This window comes from Meriones unguiculatus, chromosome 21, assembly GCF_030254825.1.
Source record: "Meriones unguiculatus strain TT.TT164.6M chromosome 21, Bangor_MerUng_6.1, whole genome shotgun sequence".
Taxonomy (NCBI): Eukaryota; Metazoa; Chordata; class Mammalia; order Rodentia; family Muridae; genus Meriones; species Meriones unguiculatus.
Genome location: NC_083368.1, coordinates 30,939,371 through 30,961,883, shown reverse-complemented (window position 1 = coordinate 30,961,883; position 22,513 = coordinate 30,939,371). Strand labels below are relative to the sequence as shown.

General features: G+C 39.2%; 1 long non-coding RNA gene across 1 annotated transcript; it reads right to left on the bottom strand.

Annotated features, from left to right (window-relative positions):
• Nucleotides 1–215: 215 nt before the first annotated feature.
• LOC132649704 (uncharacterized) lies at nucleotides 216–13,991 on the bottom strand. Its single transcript, XR_009588198.1, has 2 exons — nucleotides 13,801–13,991; nucleotides 216–774 (listed from the first exon to the last, which is right to left on the bottom strand). It is a non-coding gene; the product is annotated as an uncharacterized LOC132649704 (long non-coding RNA).
• Nucleotides 13,992–22,513: the final 8,522 nt, after the last annotated feature.

Sequence of the window (22,513 nt, the reverse complement as noted above, 5' to 3'; positions counted from 1 at the left end):
GCAAAGATACAGATCATCACTATGATTTATTAATGCAGATACTGACCTTTCTGTCAAGCTGAGCAAGTATTTTTTGGCCTCTCCACTGTAGCAAAACTTCCCTCACCACCACCCCCACCTGGGAAAAGTAACACTTCGTTGTACAAACTTAAGACATGGAGGACTTTTACCTATCTCCTTAATAGTGGTGTACTTACCTAAACTATATGGCAATCTTCTTCAAGGGATAATTCTCTATTTTTCATTTATGTATATTCAATTAATTGTATGCACACTTACATATTTATAGGTATATATTTTACATGTCACCTTTCAATATATTGCTGCTTTATTTATTGTTCCGGCTTTTGCTGGTGTAGGGTGTAGGTCTCTTAGATTAGCATTTGACTCTGACAAATACTCAATCATTTTAGTTGTCACTTCTTTCTTTTCATACATGACAAGATATTCCATGCTCCTGTGTATGCTGTTCACCAAGCGTGAGACCCAGCCATGTCTTCAGTGAGATCTAGTTCATTTAGTTGAAGAATCATATAAAAAATTTTGCAAGATGATGTGTTTCTTTTGGGATGGTTTAATTCCTAAGGTCTCTCAGCTGACAGACTATACAGTAATCTATATGTAAATGTCTATACACATTTTGATGGTAAGGACTTATATCTATAATGTAGCAAACATGCTTTAGCATAATTCCATAGTAACCAGAGAGGCATCTGCATCCTTTTCCTTCTGTGTCTTCTCACTTTTTGTATACACTTTAGATTGAGTTCCGGGCTGAAAAAAAAAAAAAAAAACAGCCTGTAAGAGCCAGAACACCTGGACATTTTCCATAAAACAGTATCTCCAAGATATGCCACAGGAAAAAAGATCAGAACAATGGCAATATCAATGGATACGTTAACATGAAAGGGAGACATTTTCATGAGGTTCCAGTCTTAGACGAAGAACAACAGACAACTAATGACTACTGAGGGAAGGAAAATTAAACGTTCACAGAGATGAGCCTCTGTGGTTGTCAGAATGATCAGCTTGGAAAACAAATACAAACAAAGAACAGACGACTCATCGGGTTCTCTTCATGTATACGTGTGCATACACATACAGGTGTGCATGTATCAAACCGAGAGTTGAGAACATATGGGGAGAGTTTGAAGGGGCATAGTTTAGAGATGTTTGGAGGCATGGAGAAAGTGATGCAATTTTATTTCCGTTAAAACATATTAAACAATTCCATCTGCAATCTTAATTTTTATAATATTGTATTCACAACCTACTTATATAACCTGGTCCTTGGGAGAGGAGATTTATAATCCTACTACAGTACAACACAGAGCCCTCAAAGATTCACTTTGCTATCATAAAGATGATACATTGACTATATCTGCTAAACACTTATCTGCCAAAATCTTAACCTATTTCAACATCAACTCAAATAGAAAATTCCATTAAATCCTAGAAAATCAAAAGCCTCAAATTTTAGCCTCTAAGTGAAATAAATTAGCTATGGGTGGGGCTTTCATGGTAACTTGTCATAATACAGTCCAAGAATAGAGTTATGCCAGGGAAATTCTGAGTACTTGAGATAAAACTCCAAGGAAGCAACGGTCTTGTGATTTCAAAACATGGAATTGTTCTTGAAATGTGCTCTTTTTTTCTCTCCTATGTGTAGCAGAGAAGAATATTTTTATTTTTATATTAATTACAGTTTATTCACTTTGTATCTCAGCTGTAGCCCCCTCCCTCATTTCCTCCCAATCCCACTCTCCCTCCCTCATCTCCTCCCTGCCCCTCTCTATGTCCACTGATAGGGTAGGTCCTCCTCCACTTCCATCTGACTCTAGCTTATCAGGTCTCATCAGGACTGGCTGCATTGTCCTCCTCTGTGGTCTAGCAAGGCTGTTCCCCCCATCAGGAGGAGATGGTCAAAGAACCAGCCCCTGAGTTCATGTCAGAGACAGGACATTACTAGGGTACTCCAATTAAGGACCATTCATGGATCTAACCTAGAATCTCTGCCCATGGCAGCTCAGTATCCAAAAGTAATTTTTTTATATTATTCATTGCAAACATCTACTGTATTTGTTTATATGCCCCTATGGAGATTAATTTTCCATGTGAAGCTTGTGTAGGGCTTTCATTGAGGTAGCAGCCAGAAGCCCGCAGTGTGGCAGCAATCAAAGCCCAGCCTGGCTCTCAGCAATAATCAAAGCTGCCACAGCAGAGATCGCTACAGGCAGCTCTCAGTCTGCTGCAGCAGAAGGCCTTGGCAGCAGTCCTGAGCCATGGCGCCCTGCTGAGAGAGCTGCTTCTCTGCAGCCCTTCCAAACCACTCTAAGGCATGATGAAGCCCATCAAGCTGTGATGGTCTGCTGCCCCAACAGCCAACCACAGCTTCCCAAGCTCAGGACTTGAAATCCTACCAATCCACACTCTGGAACTCCTTGCTCTAGAAAGATCCACCCCCTAAGAATTCCTATACAAAGGCTGTGGTTGCCCAGTTCTCTCCTGCCTTCTACAGGAAGCAGAGGCAGTCATTTCTGGATACATCCTGGATACAATCCTCCTCTCCTGAATTTGTCCTTCCAATAAATATCCTTTAAGAAATGTGTTGCCTGCTGTGACTCTCACTGGGAGAAGAAGAAAGGAGAAATCAAGAAGCAGCAGAGCTTTGAGCTGAGACTCCGAAGCTCCTCAGGGATTGGGGCAATCCTCCCCTAGGAGCTTCATTGGCTAGAGAAGTAGCAGAGCTCAGACCCCTACTCTCCTCAGCTCAGCAGGGGTTGTGGCAACCCTCCCCTGGGTGCTGCAATGGACTAAGAAGGAGTATGGCTGTGGCTCATAAGCTCTTCAGCTCATCAGGAATTGGGGTACCCCTATCCTGGGAGCTGCAACATCTCTATTGAGGAGGCCTTCTGTTAGAGCTGTGTGGTTTTGGGGCTCCCGTGTCTCAGTATACTCTTGGGACACTGCCTCACCTCAGAGCTGGGACACCTTTCCAGCCCCCAGATTTGTGAATTTTCTGAACCTCTTTCCCCCAGATCAGGAAGGCAGGCCAGCAGCAGCAACAAACAAAACAACAGCTTGTCCTTACGATTGTACAATTTACTCAGGTGACTCTTCTTAACCGTCAGAGTATAAATTGTCTGATGCTTGGAATAAGGTTGGATATTTCAAGAGACTTTATTCACCTCATTTTAAGTCTCCACTCTTCCTTATCCAATGTCAAATTAGAGAAGTAAACAGTAAACCATCTTGGGGTATAATTTCTCTGCATTTTTGGACCTGAAAAACTCAAGAATCATGTTATTATACAAAAATATAACAGCGAGATAGATGTAGATTCATCAATAGCCTATAACCCTGATACCTTAGCTCTTGATACCTTCTGAATCCATTCAATCTTTTTCATAAAAGTAAAATATATGTTTGTTGTTAAGCAGTTTTATCAGCCTATTTCGTAAACATAAAAATTGTAGGTATAACACCTGGTTTGTCCTTTCTGATCACATTTGGGCCAGACACCCAATTTCTTTTATAGTAATCCCAAGTACTGTTTGTCTTTCCATATGTATATAACTTAAAATTTTATTTGATTGAACAGCAAGTTGTTTAAAACAGATCTTTCTGTAATAACTCCTATTTTCTTGTTTTTTGTTTATATGAGGGGGCTGAATGGGTCATTTAATAAGAGCCTTTTGTATGGCTGATTACTTAGGACTTGGGACCCAAAGTATTAGGCAAAGGTTTAAACACTGCTCTTTTCTTTTTCCTTTAGACATATTTTCTACACTAGAACTCTTAATTTATCAGCTTTTTAATCCTTGTATCCTAAGGATTTACTTTTGAGTAGTAGTTTTCCTTAAGTCTTAGTAAAGTTCCACCTTACTAAAAGCAGGAAGAAAAAACAAGAACGCAGGCACGAGGTAAGATGATCAATCCTCACTTAGAAAGACAAATGAGATATGCATTGGACATATGACAGGAGTCTACCACAGAAGACATCTGAAAGACCCTACCAAGCAGCGTTTCAAAACAGATACTAAGACTCAGAACCAAACCTTTGGCAGAAGGGGAGTTAGTATGACCAGGAAAGGATAGGAGCCCCACAAGGACCATATATATCTGGGCACAGGGTTTTTTTTTCTGAAACTGTTTCTCCAACCAAGGACCATGTATGGATATAACCTAGAACCTTTACTCGGACGAAGCTCATGGTAGCTCAATAACCAATTGCTTTCCCATAGTAAGGGGAACAGGGACTATCTCTGACAGGAACTCAATGGCAGGCTCTTTGACCTCCCCACCCCGCCAAAGGAGGAGCAGTCCTGCTAGGCCACAGAGAAGGACTTTGCAGCCAGTCTTGAAGATACCTGATAAAACAGGGTCAGATGAAATGGAGGCGGTCCTCCCCAGGCAGTGGACTTGGGAAAGGGCAGGGAGGAGATGAGGGAGGGTGGGATTGAGGAGGGAATGAGGAAGCAGGATACAGCTGTAATACAGAGTTAACAAAATGTAACTAATAATAAATAATAAAAAAAATAAAAAATAGTCAATAACTTTCACACTCCATTTAGAAATTTGCTTGGAATTCAAATCTAAAATTTCAGTATGGACTTTCTTTGTCTTTTTCTGTGCTTGTATTTTTTATAGTTTTTAGGTTGAGTCTTTCTCATTTTACCATTTGATTCAAGCATGGCAATAGTCATTTACTCAATCATTTAAATAATGACTGTTTTAAACCTTAGGATAGATGACAACTGTCATGCTGGTGTAGAAATGTCTGTCACTTCAGACTCTCTATTATTAACATTTAAAATTCTATTTGATATATTCCTTGTTCTTGATAAAACAAGTGATTTTAAAATTTGAAACCTGCACACAGTACTGTTTATGAGAATCTTGATCCTCTTTAATGCCAGTTCTTATAACTGGATTTTTTTTTTTTACTATCTCTGCTAGAGAAAAGGAGTATAGCTTTATTACTGTCGTGTGAAAACAAAGATATTTTCTTATTTGAATTTTATCAAGACCCAAAGAGGTCTTGATAAAAAATTGCACCATTGTTTATGGATGGGGTGAGAGTTTTGGCTTTTCACGTGGACTCAGCCTGCACCATGAGGTTGGGAATAGTTAATTACTATGTGAAATGAGAGTCATGTTTTTCTGTTTGGTTCTGACAGACCACAATCTTATGTACATTCTTAACGTACATCAACTAGAGATTTGGAAAGTGGGCCTACAGATGGCACAGTATTTTCTGACAAAGAATAGTATTTGCTATTTTAGTTAGGGTTTCTATTGCTGGAACACCATGACCCAAAAGCAACGTGGAAGGAAGGTTTATTTGGCTTACATTTCCTGCATTCACGGTCCACTGAGAGAAGTAAATGCAGGAACTCAAACAGGGCAGGAACCTAGAGGTAGGAGCTGATTCAGAGGCCATGAAGGAGTGCTCCTTATGGGCTTACCCCTCTTGGCTTGCTCAGCATGCTGTCTTATAGAACCCAGGACCACCAATCTAGAGATGACACCTCCCACCATGCACTGGATATTTCTATGTCAACAACTAATTAAGAAAATGCCCTACAGACTTGTTTACAGCCTGATCTTATGGAGGTATTTTCTCAAAAGAAGTTCTATTCTTTAACATGACTCTAGCTTGTTAGAAGTTGCCATATTAAAACAAAATGAAACAAAACAAAACCTAGCTTGCTCATTAGCTGAAGAGAGACTGTGACTGGGATATAGACAGTGAAGGGTTCAAGAAAATAAGAAGTTAAGGGAACGAACAAATGAGATCTGCAGAGGTTGAAAGGCATGTGAAAATCTTTAGCACATGAAACCAAATAACATAGTTTAAAGAAGGTTTTCATTAAAGTATAATTTTGAAGACATACGAAACATTATAAACTAAAATTACCAAATGGGCATTTATTTCATGCATACTCTCTGAAGTATACAAAGAAGGAAGAGACTCTTTTATTTTCCAGGGTTCTACGAGTGGTGTTTCTGGGTTACAGAAAGTTTGGGGTTAGAGTGAAAGTATAAAAGAACTTTCAGAGAAAGGCCAGAGGTGACTGTATTGTACTAGCATCAGTTAAAAAAGGAATGGTGTCCTGAGGAAAGTCTGGTAATGGCGTTGACGTGTAAGTAACTGGATGTGTGTTATGCTTTGCATAGGAGAGACTTGAGACTTTCTGTGATGCCTGTTTTTGTACTGACTAAAGAATAGAGATGTAAAGTCTAAATGGGAGAGCGGAGCAGAAAATGTGGTGGGGAAAGAATAACACACCAATATAGAAATCAAACATTTTATAAGCCTACTGAGACGCTAATACAGGTCATTGAAATTGCTCTTGGTCACCCATAAGAATCTATGGTTAAGACCTTGTATTACTCAGGAATAGATATTATAGAATGAAAATACATATGAGGCATTTTTTAAATTGAGGTTCCCTCTAAGATGACTTTAGCCTGTGTCAAGTTGACGTAAAATCCAGCTGACATACTTGATGAAGTGAAGAAGTGATTGAGATTATGCAGAATAACCAATGTAGAAAGTGAAGGGCTCAAAGATTGTATATACATATATACACAAATATACATATACATTTACATGCATACACACACAAACACCATACATATAAATATATATGTAAATATACATATTGACATATACATATATACAATATACACACATATAAATGAGTTTAATATAATACATAATATAATAATTATACATATATAGATATTAGAATGGCTTATAGGCTGTTGCCCAGGTAGTCCAACAATGGCTGTCTGTCAATGGGGGTTCCAGCAGTTCAGTTTAGATGCCTCAGCTGGTCCTCAGTATATGCCAGAATACTGAAAGAATGGGTAAGAGTAAAGAAGTGGACTTGCTAGCAAGAGCAAGCAGGCAAAGAGGGCAACCTTCCTTCTTCCATGTCCTTTATATAGGCTGCCAGCAGAAGGTATGGTCTGGATTGGCAATGTGACACACAATCATACCTCTTTACGTGTGCTTGATTTTCAAATGAAATCACCAGGTCATAGTTGTGCTAGCATAATACAACTATCCCACATACAATCTCAAACATGTTATATATTTAACCAAGTTGTGTTCCATGTTCTGCTTTCTTTCTCAGAAAGAAAGAAAGCTGCCTATCAGGCTGGGGAAGATAGGGGGAGATGGAATGAGGGAGTCTACAGAATTCTGGTCCTGAGGGGAGTGCCCTGGGGAGAAGTTCTCCTCTGTTTTCAGTGTTTCAGTTCTTTTGCACAATAGCCACCCAGACACTTGAGCATCCAGAAAACAGACAAAGGAATGAAGACTGGCCAGGAGGCCAAGGCTGAGGGTCCAGTCCTGTGGTGAATATCCAGAGAGAGAGAGAGAGAGAGAGAGAGAAAGAGAGAGAAAGAGAGAGAGAGCCTACTCCAAGGCAGTTCTTCAAGTATTAGGCCTTTTTACTCAGAGTGCTACCAGTGAAATGGCAGCTCTTAGATGATCTTCAGTGACACAGCTTCTGCTTATTTATTGGGGTGAACACAATTTATATGAATCTTGGGGAGTCAAAAGGGACTTTCAGGATGAGCGCATTTCACTGAATGTGGCTAAGATGCTGGTGAGGCTTTATTTACATGGAGAGAAATTCCAGGTGCCAGGCTACTAGACTACTTCAAGAATTGCTGAGTTGAAGACTAAGTGTGCCAGGGCATGCTGGCACAGAACAAGGAGGGAGCCCATCTTTACACCTGCAGATCTCAGGAATTAGTTTTCCAAAGTTAGGATACGTCTCCACCTCACTCTAGCTCCATGCCAGAATTCCTGATGGCATGGTCCACGTGTCCCATACCAGGTCAGAAATATGACTAATATGACAGAACTATTTCTCATACATCCACAAATGCATTATAAATTTTAGGATAGGTGGCAATGTCCCTTAAGGGACACAGTTTAGGTATCTCAAATTTTAACATGTCAAACACTGATAGTTTCTTAACTGATGTTACATTGCATGATAAAGAAATTAAAGAAAATATAAATATATTGTAAAAACACAGTCATCAAAATATGTCAGAAATGCTCAGGCTAATTATAATCCTCATTTCTGCAACTGGTCGCATGGCCTTAGAAGGTGTTCATTGCTACCTTCTTTTATTACCCATTCTGTATGTACTTTACCCCCCAGTAATCCCCTCAGCAAGTCTTGGCTCTTTTCCTGGAGGAGTGATCTATACCTTCATTGCTAAAGAGACTCTACCCTTTGTCATCTTTCCTAGATTAGGCTGTTGTAGTTTCTCATTGACTTTAGTAACAGGACATGGTAGCAACAAGAGATACCTCAAAGATCTCTTGTACTCAAGACATAATCTTTCTTACTTCCACTGTGGAGAAGCAACCTAATTTTTTCCTATTCATAATCTGGATCAATTATCCCTCCTAACAGTATTATTCCTTTTTTGGCCTGTTAGCTTAAGGTTACACAGAAGCAATGTGAAGGTCTGAGTTTCCAGTTCAAGGACATTTTGTTATAGTTCCTGACATGAGCACTCTTCATTTTGAAACCAAAACTTCTAAGTCAGCAGAACTTAAGTTTTAAGGAACAGGAAGCAAAAGTTTTCCTAGGGGTGGTAGTGAGTGAACCTATTTCCTTTTCTACTCCTTGATTCATGGACCCATGGATTCTGGCACCAGGAGAAACTGAGCCATATATTGGACACTGACTCAAAGATACATTGCTTCCTAGAGAACCCTTTCTCTTGCCTCCAGGTTACTGCCACCTAAAAGGCTCTGTGACTGTATTCTTTAAAGGCCATTCCAGCTTTCTATCAGGCCAGCTGTTTCAAAATGTTGGGGAATCAGTGGATTCCATGCTCATAAGCCCACATTTGCACTTCTCTGGCCATAAAACGAGTTCCTCGGTTAGAAGCAATACTGTATGGAATACCATGAAAGTGGAGAAAGCATTCTATAAATACATAGATGCTTATTTTGGCAGAACATTAAATGTAGATAAGGAAAATCAATAACCAGAATAAGTGTCTACTCCTGAAAGGACAAAATATTGTCTCTTACATAAAGGACATGATCCAAAATAGTTAATCTGCCACCAGGTTACTGTTGGTCACCATGGGGAATAGTGGCATATCTAGGCTCATTGTGGGTCTCTGCTGTGACACTGAGTAGTATCTGTAGCCAGGTCAGCCTTGGTGATTAGAAGTCCATGTTGTTGAGCCTATCCATGACCTCTATCTCTGCCACCATGGCCACTTTTTTCATGTGCCCATCGGGCAATGACAAGGATGACTGAGAAAAAAACCTGACTCTCCAGAAAACAGGTCAACCTATCTACTTGACTACTGAACTCCTTTGCAGAGGTAACCTTTTGATGAATATTTACATGGGACACAGCATCTTCATAGTCTTCTTCTGTTGGAAAGGATCTATCCATATGACTTTCTCACCAATTTTCCAATCATGCTACTTCTAAGTCTCTGACCATCTAGCCAATCTGCTGGTTATCACCCATGAATTCATGAACAATCACACATATGGTCACTTCTCCTTCCAAACAAAATGTCTGACCATGTGTGCTGCCTGAAATTCTACCCACGATGACAGATGACAATTTCCCAACACTAGCGTCTCTCAGGTTTTTTTTCAGAAATGTATGGTAATGTTGTCGCTGTCTGCTTCTGGATGGTACCTAAATAATGTACAGAAACTGTCAAGAAATTGGGCCTTGTGCTTCTCTTCCTTAGTCAACAGATCATAGGGCACAGCTCATGAGGCTGTAGGTACATGTTTGGCAGCAGACAGAGTAGAAACCATAGACATTTCAGCAACTTCTGCATATAACTTGCTTGTGCTTTCAGGACCTGCTTGGGCCTGATCACCACTTTCATTTGATAATGGATTGCTGCTGTACATATCTTATTTTATGACTTGGTGAGTCAGAGAACACATAACTCATGATGGACAGCCCATGCTGCATGGTAACTTGGTAGCTCATTGTCAAATGTGTACTTTATAATAAAGTCCAATACAACTATTCTCTCATCATCATCTGCAGATGATGACAAAGCATTGATTTAAAATCCCAAGTTTATCTTCTGGGATTCACATATAGTGGCCTGCCAAAGGCTCCAAATACCTTCCTATCCGCTGCTGACACCTCCAGCAACATTGGGTCTGTTGGATGGTAGAGCAACCTTCACAGCAGCCTAGGCCTGTGGAAGAACCTTCTCCTGTGTCAGGCCCCACTCAAAGCTAGTAGCTTCTGAGTCAGTATCTAGGCTGGAGCAGCACACTCAAATGAGGAATGTCCTGTCTCCAAATCCAAACAGACCTACTAAATACTGAGTTTCTTTCTTGATAGAAAGGAGGCCAGGAGTGATAATTTAGCACTCAATCAGTGTGGACCCTCATCAGTAAACTTAATGTGATTCAGTTTATATTCCTTCCATGATTACCCCATACCAGTAAAATCCATCTGCACAGATATTCTTCAGACTTCTGCTTGAATGAATAACCAAATACATTAGGCATTTAGGTAGTATAGCTCACCTCTTTGTGAACTATCACTTCTATCTTTCCTCTAGAAACCTGCTTAGCCTTAAGTCTGGTCTAAAGCCAACTATTGATGGGACCTGAGGTATTGTCTTATCTGCCATCTCCTTCAGAGAAAGTCACTGCTGGTTTAGCTGTCAATGAAGGATCAATTTTTCAGTCAAAGATGGAAAAAAAAACCCAATAATTCGGGGGTGGTAGTAGGAGGTTATCTTCTGCTAAGTGTGGAGAGACCACTTTCTCAGCTGAAATAAACCTTTGAGAAGCTGAAGGTTCAAAGTTCTCAGATTCAATAGGGTCATCCCATACGTCTTCATCTCAAGTTATAGGATGCCATTCTTGATCAATTAGTGTAAAAAAAAATAACCAGAAACACAACAAAAAGAAAACTACTACTGACACCCTATAAAACTGGGACTTGAATTTTCACAACATTATAATAAGGCTTTGCTTTGATTTTCCACAGTTTAAGCTTTGTGGATGATGGAAAGACAATTCTCTTCCAGGACACATTTAGACCTTTTTGTGTATCTGGAGCTGGTCAATCTTCTCTTTGAGTTGACTGCTGTCCTTCACCATATTCTGACACTCTAAAATTTGGTTAATTTTTATCATGATTTCTTTGTCAAATTTCCAGAGGGCTGGGGAGCAACCAATCAGCATCATAATTTTTCTTATTTTTCCACAAATTGTCAACGTTTTAAATTCAGAGTCGCCAAATCTGTTGCAGCTCACAACTGGTGAATCATGATAATCAAATGCATTTGTCTCCTTAAGTTTGTAAAATATTTTCAGTGACTTTGGAGTTTGGAAAATTGGAAAACCTATTCCAGACACTTAAAAACTTCATTTCCATACTATTATTGCTCTAGAACCATTACTGCCACCAAAGTGTATGACATTCAGCTGGATATGTCAGTGGGCCTTCAGTATACAATGGGATCCCAAAGAAGTAGGGTCTAATGAAGGAATGGACTTTCCAGTGAGATGGAGAACAAGCAGGCCAATCACACATCATTTTCCACAACCTTTATACAGGCTGCTAGAAGCACATTAAAGGAGTCCTTCCCCCCAAAAAAGTCCAGAATTAAATGTGGGTCTTCCCACTTCAAATGATTTAATTAAGAAAAAAGTGAACCCGTCATGTGAACCTAGCTATTGGGCTTCAGTTAATTCTAGATGTAGTCGAGTTGACAAGCAAGAAGAGCTATTACAGACCATGTCGCTGAATGCACCACACACTTAGATCAAGTTACTGTTGACCAGAAAGTTTCCTTTATGTTTACTAACTTTCATAGTGCTAGGAAGTGCTATGCAAGCTCCTGGTGGGCCATGGCGGAGGATCATCAAAGGCCCTACCTGTTAATCCTGTGCATTTTAATAATGACAGGAATGTAGGAATGGCAAGATTTTCCCATGAGAATGACCGACTTCTCTCTGATTGTATTTGAAACCTGACACACACAGGAGGAAACTTGTATCTGGTACTTTTTTTTTCTTTTTTAAATGTATTACAATTTATTAACTTTGTATCCCAGATGTAGCACACCCCCCCAATCCCCTTTCAATCCTACCCTCCTTCCCTCTTCTCCCATGCCCCTTCCCCAGTCCACTGATAGGGGAAATTAATGTGAAATTCACAAACTGTTGGTTATGTTTCAGCCAAGATTAGAATAGAATTTATCAATAGCATATATAGTTCTCTGGATTCATTAAATTATCTCAAAGATTTAAACTTTTATAAATGAAAATAGCTAACATAATGTATGCTGTGTAAAGAGAGTTACAAGTCAATAAATGGTCAAAGTAAGCTTGTTCATTATACTTTAAAATCATTCGTATTGTCCTTAGAATCTGATGTAATATTCTTAGGTGAGATCTTAAATTCAACACTTCTAATAAATATCAGTGTGATGTGAATATTAATGTTTTTAGAGTCAAACTTTGAGTCAAGTACCAGCAAAAAAGATGCTGTGGAATCAGAAAATTAAAGAGACTTATGATACAAGATATAATATAAATGCAATTCATTTGCGCTCATTACCCCCATTTATCCGTATTTTGGTTAGGTCTTTGATAGTGTTCAACTACCATTCCACGACAGTCTAATTACATGATTCATCAGAGGGAGCTGAACATAGGGGAAAGGAGTTTGCCACTTTCGGCACATACAACATTGTAAAAGACTCAATGCTATTTTTCACTGTTCCCAGGTTGTTTCCAGCACCTAAGCCTTTCCCTAAGGTGGTTATCTATCCTGATGCACTCTCTCCTCCATCTTAGCTATGTATGACTATGCTGCGTATTTGAGAAAAACTCATTTGGCACTAGAGGAAGCATTTCATTTAGCAAATCCTTGTGAATTTTTAGTGATATGTGTCTAATCCTTTGAAGTCATTTGCCTTTGGAAGCAGGATTGCTTATCTAGACTGGTGCATGTTTATTCCAATGAGACTAACTTTTCCAATCTCCGTATGTAATTTCATAGACCACCACCTATATAAATGACAGGTATAGTATTTCTTCTCCTTACGTTCTATGTACATACCTCACAAGGGATTAGAAAATTCATTGTTATTTTTCCTTTCTTATTCTAATAGTGTGGTGGAAGTTAATGCTTTATAATCTCCTTTCTTCATACATATAATGTAGACTTGACAGCACAGGTTTTAAAAAGCTATAGTCATTTCTTTGTGAAAAATTACTTATGTTCTCATATTTTATTTCAAGTTTTTCCAGAATGTATTTTCATGAGGTAGAGAATTTTTCATCACTTGTCTCTTTTGCAACCATTTTCATGCTTCATATTCTCTCCCTCTCTTTCTCTTTTTTCTCTCTCTTCCTCCCTCTCATGTGTTTGTGTGTGTGCACACATGCATGCGTGTGTCCATGCATTGTGTGTTTGCTTGGGTGTGTGTAATGTTTGTGTTCATATGGATGTGTGCATATGTGCATGTATGTGATCAGGTGCACATTTGAGTATGTGCATGGACAAGCCAGAGTTTGGCCTAGGGTATCCTCTTAGGCATTATGAACCATATTATTTGAGACCAGATCTCTCCCTGAAGCTCACTGATGTAGCTAGGCTTACTGCTTAATGAGGTGAGAAAACCTCTCTCTTCCCCTCCCCAGCACTGAGATCACCTTCACTCACACACTGCATCTTGCTTCATATCTTTAAATTTTTGTATGCCGGCTGGGTATTCAAATGCAAAGGTATTCACACTTACGTGACAAGCACTTGACTGACTGGACCCTATCCTCAGACTGCCTGCTGCTCTTTGCATGTCCAGCACTTTGTACAAAGCTCCACGGAGTAGCGGATGACTCCTCGGCATTGTGCAAGTGTTCATTCCGCCACAGAGTGTGTCTCCACTATGTCAGAAATCCTCCAACCAGACAGAAATTAAACTGCTTTTTTTTTTCTTCTGCTTTGTGTAAACCTTAGATGCTCACTTGTGACAATGCATCAGCAAATTCTCAAAGGTCAATTTTAGCTTATGAGGCAATCAGGTTCCTCTTGCAGTTACGTAAGGTGTTTTGAGTGCTTCAAAGAGGCTCTCCTTTTGCCCTCTGAGCGATGGCCTTGTTTGTCTGGTGACAATTGGCCAGTTGTTTATGTGTGCAGATTTACTGAACCTTTTAAGAAAGTATTTCTCATTATCTTTAATTTTGCCATTTCCCGAGAACATTATTGTATATTATTACATTGGAAGTATTTGAGACTATTCTAAGCCTCCTAGCAAGAACTCTATTTCCAAACGGATAAGAGAGGAAATGAAAGCTGAGGTTTTCCAAGGCATGACTTACCGAATATAGAGAATATGCACTGTAGGCATCTTGTATGAACACGATGAGTATATCGTGCCTATGTAAATGTTGGGACGGTAGATAGTGCTCTTGTTAATCATCACCGTGCAATCTTATCTTAAATAAGTTAATTTGTTTTAAACTTTATGATTTCTCCAATTCATTTATTGATATTCATGACTCTGTAAGAAAAGTTATTACCAAAACATTTCTGTTTGAATGTTAGTTACCTAGTTAGAAAGCACATATAATGCAAAATGTCTGAAGGTCTGGAAAGCCCAAGGCTATCAGAAAACTTTGGTTCTTTTTCTGGGCACCAAAGCAGCTTCTTTTGCTAAGTTTCAAGAAGATGTTCCCCTTTTCTGATCTTTTTGTCCATTCTAACTGCTAAGGGGTATTAATTTCTAGGTTTCACTTTGTGTTTTATATCCTGGAGTGGGGTAGGTTAGTGGTCTTCCCTGTCTCTGGCTAGAGGCCTTTCACCGATTGTCTTGATAATCATTTATTAGTTTAAATTCTTTAACATACCTTTCTTCTCTTACAAGAACCTCTTGCAAGATTTAGATAGAGTTTCTAGCAAGATCAAATAGATTCAAAGAGACATCTTTGAACTGTGAATCTTTTCAGGCACAAAATTTGAAAAGACATAAATTAAAACCCACCTTGCCAAGCCCACAGTGAATGATAGGTTATTAAAATCTAAAGTATGAACAGAGTTTCAAATGCATATTATTTGTTAAAATAATTCTTACCTCAATCAAATGAATTCTTTCATTGAAATGAATGTATTTTTATTATAGGAAATTAAACAACAGGCACAATATTTACCTCTTTTTCTCTTGTCTTACCCAATCCTCCCTTAAATCTTGTCTTAAGGCCAACAAAAATTTATTTGCGGCTTTTCATGGGGTAGACTGGAAAATATATTGATATTCTAACCATTGGTTATTTTGGATCTTCAGAACACAAAATGTGCAAAGCAAATGACTTTATGTGCTTTTGAGAGGTTTGTTTCCAGACAGTTAGGTTAGCTCCTGCTTTCACTCATTCCCTTGTCACCTGCATGTTCCCTGTTGGCATGATCTGATGACAATTCTGCTGACAGAGGTGGCAATCACAGCACATTCAATGTTCCGCCTCCTGAGACTGCCCAGACCTTTTCCTCTTGCTGAACAGGCCCCTTTCAGCTCAGAAGGAAGGAGGTGGGTCTCTTTCCCTGTTGAGCAAGCTCAATTTCAAGACTTGTGGGGAGAATTTCACAGCAGGCAAGTGAAGCAGTTTTATTGCCTCTATTTTCAGAATCTCTTTTTAAATTACAATAATATACCCATGAAGCATATAAGGAAAGACAATCTTTGTGGAATAAAATGGAGCTTTTATCCTTTATACCAAAAACACAGGTAAAGGAGATACTTTGTTCGTAAGGTTCATTTTCCAATTCTAAATTCTATACCTTAAGGAATGTTGCATTCTTCTGCGATAGAAAGAAATGCTTATATAAAATAACTCTATAGACGTTAAACTCATCCAGTCTATAGTCCCCTATTATTTATCACTATTTGCAACCACATGATGAATTTTTCATGTCCCCAATTACGTTTTAAAGATAATAAGGAAATAAATGATTGTACTTATATTCAATAAAATTTCTTTAATTATAAGTTCAGTATATACTACTTATTGTTTATCAAGCTTAATAAGGTATCTGGAAAAGGTAAGCTTTGTTTTTTCTAGTTATCTTTTATCAGAGTTAAGCTAGAAATTAAAATTAGAATAATATATGTATATTTCAAAAAATTTCAAGAAAAATTATAAGAGAAATAAGGAACAAAGTACCTATTTCTAGGTATCTACTTGGGGTCTTACATATTCTATTGAAATTAACTTACTTTATGCATAATAAAATATTGCCAAGTAGAGCTTAGTGAAGATGCTGGAAAATGGTTTCATATATACAATCTCTCATCTATCTAGGCAAGGCAAAACAAATGGTAACTATCTGTCTTTGTAAATAGGCTAATGAAATGATGTTCATTCTTTAGCTGCCACAAGGCATAAGAATTTATTAAGGTTTCAAGGTTCCATAAGTGGGAGGAAAGATCTGTGTTTCGTATCAAGTCAATACTCTGTACTTTGACTAGAGGGACTTACATGTGTTAAGTAATTTCATGTATGCAAAAGGTAAAGCAAAATTATTTTTCTGCCTAAGTAATTGCTTCTTCACTTGGCATAGCAGCATGATATTAAAAATTGAAATAATAAAATTATTTATAGGTTAGCATAATTTAATTTTCTTTAAAAAGTTGTCATTTTCAGAAAAAAAGGGAATGAAAAACATTTTAATTATATTTCATCAGACAGGTTGCAAAAGTTTTTATAATGCACTATATTTTCAGTACTTACACAGAATCAAGTCAGAAATGGTTGAATTTCCTGATAGATGTTTTTAAGCTCATAAAAAAGATGAGAAACAAGGAAATCATGAAATTTTCAGACAAATGGTGGGATCTAGAAAAGGTCATCCTGAGTGACGTATCCCAGGAGCAGAAAGACACACACGGTAAATACTCATGTCTATGTGGATGTTAGACATATAACATAGGGTAATCATACTAAAATCTGTACGTCTAAAGAAACTAAGGAAGAAGAACCATGGGTAAGATGATCAGTCCTCACTCAGAAAGGGAAACAGGACAGTCATCAAAAGAGGGAGAAAACAGGGAACAGGACAGGAGCCTACCACAGAGGGCCTCTGAAACTCTCAACCCAGCAAGGTAGCAAAGCAGATGTTGAGAATTATAGCCAAATTTGGGTGGAAAAGAGGGAATCTTATGAAAGAAGGGGAAGATAGAAAAACTTGGAAGGGACAGGAACTCCACAATCAGATCAAGAGAACCAAATAATCTGGACCCAGGGGTCTTTTCTGAGACTGATACTCCAACCAAGATAAAAAAGAACCCCTGCACAGATGTAGCCCATGGCAGCTCAGTGTCCAAGTAGGTTCCTTAGTAAGGGGAACAGGGACTGTCTCTGACATTAACTCTGTGGCTGGCTCTTTGATCATCTCCCCCTGAGGCAGGAGCAGCCTTACCAGGCCACAGAGCATGACAATGCAGCCACTCCTGATGAGACCTGATAGTCTAGGGTCAGATGGAAGGGGAGGAGGACTGCTTCTATCAGTGAACCTGGGGAAGGGCATAGGAGAAGAAGAGGGAGGGAGGGTTGTATTGGGAAGGGACGAGGGAAGGGGCTACAGCTGGGATACCAAGTGAATGAACTGTAATTAATAAAAATAATTTTAAAAAGATGAGAAATGAATTTTCAGCTAATTAAAACAGTCATCAAAAACCTTGTTTGATGAAACTAGATTAAAGTTAAGTTCACAAACATAAAAAAGAAACATTTTTAATGATTTAAAAAAATTTAAATTAAAAAATTTAATTAAATTTTTATTTTTATATTAATTACAGTTTATTCACTTTGTATCCCAACTGTAGCCCCCTCCCTCATTCCCTCCCAATCCCACCCCCTCCCTCATCTCCTCCCATTCCCTTCTCCAAGTCCACTGATAGGGGAGGTTCTCCTCCCCTTCCATCTGACCCTAGCTTGTCAGGTCTCATCAGGACTGGCTGCACTGTCTTCCCGCCCCCCAGGGGGGGAGGTTGATCAAAGAGCCAGCCACTGAGTTCATGTCTGAAACAGCCCCTGTTCCCTTTACACCCATTTGGAGACTGAGCTGCATGAGACTGATACCCCCCAAAAAAAACCCAAAATTTTAAAATAAAAGAACAAATATTATACCCAAAGGATGTTCCACCATGGTACCAGGACACTTGCTTACCTATGCTCATAGCAGCTTTATTTGTAATAGCCAGAAACTGGAACTAACCTAGATGTCCCACAACTGAAAAATCAATAAAGAAAACATGGGACACTGTGCTTCCTAGAAAGGGAAACAGGGGATTGGACATTTTAGTTAGGGTCCGCTCTCTTGCTTAGTTTCTTTAGATGCACAGGTTTTAGTGGGTTTGTCCTATGTTGTATGTCTATATGAGTGAGTATATACCATGTGTGTCTTTTTGCTTCTGGGACAACTCACTCAGGATGATCCTTTCCAGATCCCACCATTTACCTGCAAATTTCATGATTTCAAAGAGGATGGACATCAGAAGAAGAAGAAAACAGGAAACAACCTAGGAACCTACCACAGAGGGCCTCTGAAAGCCTCTGCCCTTCAGACTATCAAAGCAGATGCTGAGCCGGATGGGCAACTGTTGGGCAGGTGAACGAAATTTTATGTAAGAACTGGGAAATAGTAAGAGCTGGAGAGGACAGGGTCTCCACAAGGAGAGCAACAGAACAAGAAAATTTGAACACAGGGAACTTCCAAGAGACTCATACTCCAACCAAGGACTATTCATGGAGATAACCCAGAACCCCTGCACAGATGTAGCCCAGGGCAGTTCAGAGTCCAATTGGGTTACATAGTAATGTGAAGAGGGACTGCCTCTGACATAATCTGATTGGCCTGCTCTTTGATCACCTCCCTCTGCGGGGGAGCAGCCTTACCAGGCCATAGTAGAGGACAATACAGCCACTTTTGATGTGAACTGACAGACTAAGATCAGAAAGGAGAGGAGAACCTCCCCTATTAGTGGACTTGGGGAGTGGCATGCAAGCAGAGGGAGGAGGGAGGGTGGGATTGGGAGGGGAGGAGGGAGGGGCTTATGGGGGGATGCAGAATGAATAAAGTGTAATTGATGAAAAATTAAAAAAAAAAGGGAAAAAAATAATTTAAGAACCTTAAATAAAAAATAAAAAAAAAAAAGAAAGGGAAACAGGGGCTGTCTCTGACATGAACTCAGTGACTGGCTCTCTGATCACTTCCCCCTGATGGGGGAGCAGCCTTACCAGGTTAGAGAGGAAGACAATGCAGCCAGTCCTGATGAGACCTGATAGGCTAGGGTCAGATGAAAGGGGAGGAGAACCTTCCCTATCAGTGGACTAGGAGAGGAGCATGGAAGAAGAAGAGGGAGGGAGGATGGGATTGGGAGGAACAAGGGAGGGGGCTACAACTGAGATACAAAGTGACTAAATTGTAATTAATTAAAAAAATAAATAAAAAGAAAAAATAAAACAAGGTACATTTACCCAATGGATCATTACTCAACTATTAAAAACAATGAGGTTATGAAATTGGCAGGCAAATTAAGGGAACTAGCAAAGATCATTCTGAAAGAGGTAACACAAACCCCCAAAGAAAATATGGCATATATTCACTTATAAGTGGGTATTAGCACTTATGGTACAGGGTCACCATCCATAGACCCAAAGATACGGAGTAACATGGACGACTAAAGAGAAGATATTTGGACATCGCTGAAATAGAATAGACATTGTGAGTTGATGGGAGTAAGAGGGTGGAGCAGACTGGATGAGGTGGGTTTCATTCCCACCCTGCTCCTTCTCCCTCAGCAGCATGATGAACCGCTGTTAGACCCATGGCCTGAGAGAGAAAGTGAGGCAGGAATGGTGGGGAGGATGATGAAGGCCTCAGGCAGCAGGTAAGTGCAATAAGAACAGATTCTCAGGAGGCTTCATGGTGCAGCTCAGCTCCTTTAATTGGGAAGAACAAAGGCTATTTAAACCTTTGGGAAGTGGGTAGAGATTTTTGGGGTGCCTGGACATCATTGGTAGGAGCCAGGGTCCTGGGAATGCCTTATATAGCACTGTTCACTCTAGTCCCCTCCATCATTTAGCAATCGAAAAAAATGCCCCATAGACATGTCCACAGACCAATCTGACAGAGGCACTTCCTCAGGTGAGATTCCCCTTTTCCCAAGTGTGTCAAGTTGACAACCAAGATTAGCCATCAGTATTCCTAAACCATGTTTTGGGTTATAATTAGCAAAAGATTGACAGACAGAGAGATGGACAGATGGATGGACGGACAGACAGACAAACAAATAATTCAAACAAAGAAAAGTGATTATATAATGCCTCAGTGGATAGTCAGCCAGGGTTTTTGGTGTAATTGAAGATGTAATTATTTTTATTTTGAGGCAGGATTATTCTTCATTACCTAAGCAGTTCTTGAATTCCTAATATTCCTTTTCACCTTCCTAAGTAACTATGATTACAATCCTGTATCAATTGGCTTCGTAATATTAGAGATTTTACCTATTACCACAAGACAGGAAAAAGAAATAAAACCAATTCCAAAGAGAGTAGAGGGAAATAAATAAAATCAGGAAGGAAAGTCATGATATGGAAATGTTTAAAAACCATACAAAGAATCAATGAATCTAAAAATAGAAGTTCAGACAGAAGGAATGAAATCTTTCATTCAGGAAGGCAAAACTTAAAGTGAAAAATTTCCAAAATTGTAATGATTAAAGTGAAATTAATTAGTGAACTTAGCTAAGTCACTGGATACAAGATCATTCTCCACAAGTCAACTCTGTAACTATATGTCAATAATGGCTTCAGTATCTTTTCTAAAAAAGACTGCAGTGTTATAGAGTGTTATTATTTATAGCTGCATGGATACAAACAAAACCCTAGGAAATAACTTAAAAACATAACATCTCTCCAATAGTTATGTCCAGTAGTACTACCTCAATCCTGCCTGCAGACAGACAGACAGATAGAAAGACAGACAGACAGACAGACACACACACACACACAAATACACACACACTGACAACCTGAAGAAGAAAAATTAAATAGAACTAATAAATATAGAATCTTACTTTGTGTGTTGATAGTAAATTTTGGCCTTTCACAGCTTGTTATATGGTTATAACACAACCCTCAAAAAATTTTTCCTAGGTTTTCTTTTTTAAAAATTTATTATTATTATTATTTTACAGTTTATTTACTTTGTATCCCTGCTTTAACCCCCTCCATTATCTCCTCCCTTCCTCCCTTCTCCCCCCCCCCTGAGTTTACTGATAAAGGAGGTCCTCCTCTGCTACTGTTATATCCTAGCCCATCGGGTCTCCAGGACTGGTTGCATCCTCTTTCTCTATGGCCTAGTAAGGTCACCCTGACGGGGGGGGGGCAGGTGACCAAAGGGCAGGCAACTGAGTTTATGTCAGTGACAGCCCCTGATCCTTTTATTGAAGAACCCCCATGGAGATGGAGCTGCCCATGGACTATGTCTGAGCAGGGGGTTTAGGTCCTCTCCATGAATGCTCCTTGTTTGGAATACTGGTCTCTGCAGGCCCCTGGGCTCAGATTTTTTTGGTTCTGTTGATCTCCTTCTGGAGCCCCTGTCCCCTCCAGGTCTTTCATCTCCCCCTTCTTCCCTAAGACTTCTTGCACTCTGCCCAAAGATTGGCTATGAGTCTCAGCATCTGCTTTGATACCCTGCTGGGTTGAATCTTTCAGAGGCCCTCTGTGGTGGGCTCCTGACCTGTTCCCCCTCTTCTCCCACTTTTGATGTCTATCCTGCTTGCTTTCTTGAATGAGCCTTTGCTAGGCTCCTCCTTGTTGCTTTGCTTCTTTAGGACTACAGATTTTAGTATGTTCATTCTATATTAGATGGCTAAAATCCACTTAGAAGTGTGTACATACCATGTGTGTCTTTCTGCTTCTGGGTTATCTCACTAAAAATCTTTTCTAGTTCCATCCATTTGTGTGCAAATTTCATGATTTCCTTGTTTCTTATTGGAATCTAACAAGTTGTTTAAAAAAATCTACATGACATGGTTCTGAAAGATATTTTCAAGATAGGAAAAGAGCTTGAGTCTGCTAACATGCCCCTCCTTTGACAAAATGAAAGAAGAGTCAATTTTGTTAAGATAATTTGTTAAATCTACTGTCCTTTCTTAGTTGACTGTGCTGTTTGGAATGGGCAGCCACTGCTTCAGTGTCTGGAATTTTTTACTAGCTTCAGCACTTGATATAGGGAGGGAGTGTTTGGCTGGTATCCTTACTAAATAATTACTTCTTAATGATAACCTTGTAATTATACTATTATTTTCTTATTATATTATTTAAACTGTGGGCAAAAGAACCTGATCACAGTTTTATGTTTGAACCAAGCAATCAGCAGTTAGACTAATTTATCTCAAAAAGTCTTATTGATTTATGTCTCTGTTTCCCAAGAGTTGAAATGGAAATGGAAAG